Consider the following 1,195-nt stretch of genomic DNA (forward strand, 5'->3'; position numbering starts at 1 on the left):
TAGAAAGGGATGCTTCAAAACACTGTTGGAGCGGCGTACTAAAAAAGAAAGACTATGATTCAGATAAAAACAAGATTGGAAAAAATCTATATAGATATTGTTCTGGAACTTTTTCAGATACACAAACTAGATACCATATTAATGAAAAAGAATTATTAGTTGTAGTAAAAAGTTGCCAAAAATTGTATTACTTTCAGCTACCAAAAAGATTTACTCTTAGGACTAATAATACCCAAGTTAAAGCTTTTGTATGAAACAATCTCCCCTCTAAACCAGAGCATAAATGATTTATCAGATGGCAAATGTTGTTGTCTGAATATTCCTTTGATATTAAAATTATTAGTACTAACAAAAACGTTGCAGCAGATTTTCTCACAAGAGATGGAAGAAATAAAAACCCATCTACAAGATATTGATAAAGGCTTCACAGATATACAGACAGCTGTTTCAGATATAATCAAAATAGCCAATTTCGATTGCGATCAACAGATTGCTGATAAATTACTCAGCATATGTGCTCGGATAACATCCAGGATTGGTCACTATAGTGACGCTCATGATATTATTAATAATTTGATAAAATGTCACAAAAAAGACAACACTTCCACCACGACGAAGGCACAAACAGATAAGTATAATAAAATGTCTTTCAGGCCCCAAATACCTCAAAAGGGAATTATTTTGGGAACAATGAAAGAAAAATTTGATAAACTACTTCCCTTTGATGTTGAAAATCAAGAACAAATAATGAGAGATTTATTTTCTCTCAAAACAATTCCAAACCGATATATTGATTCTACTAGAATTTATCCTAGGATCAACTATTTACAAGATTCTTCTCCTCAAGAGTGCAGATATTGGTATGATTTTGGAGATGTTAATTCAATATACTTAACGACTCCTAATTTTATAGAAATCAGCCGATTACCATCATGGATTCAAGATGGAGTAAAAGATTTCTATTTAAATAACCCCACGATCACGGTAAAAGATATTCTGGTCCTTAAGTTTATTTCTTCTGGACCTGATTTTTATAAAGACGAACGATATCCAGCTTATCATTTAATCCAAATTGGTAAAGCTGATGATTTTAATATTATCAATAATTTTCAAGACAAGATATTTCAGAGATTCACTGAAAAAGATGTGCACTATAGACGTACCATAGGATTAAGAAATGTGCTCAAAAACATGG

The sequence above is a fragment of the Solanum dulcamara genome, chromosome 11 (assembly GCF_947179165.1).
Source record: "Solanum dulcamara chromosome 11, daSolDulc1.2, whole genome shotgun sequence".
NCBI classification, from domain to species: Eukaryota; Viridiplantae; Streptophyta; class Magnoliopsida; order Solanales; family Solanaceae; genus Solanum; species Solanum dulcamara.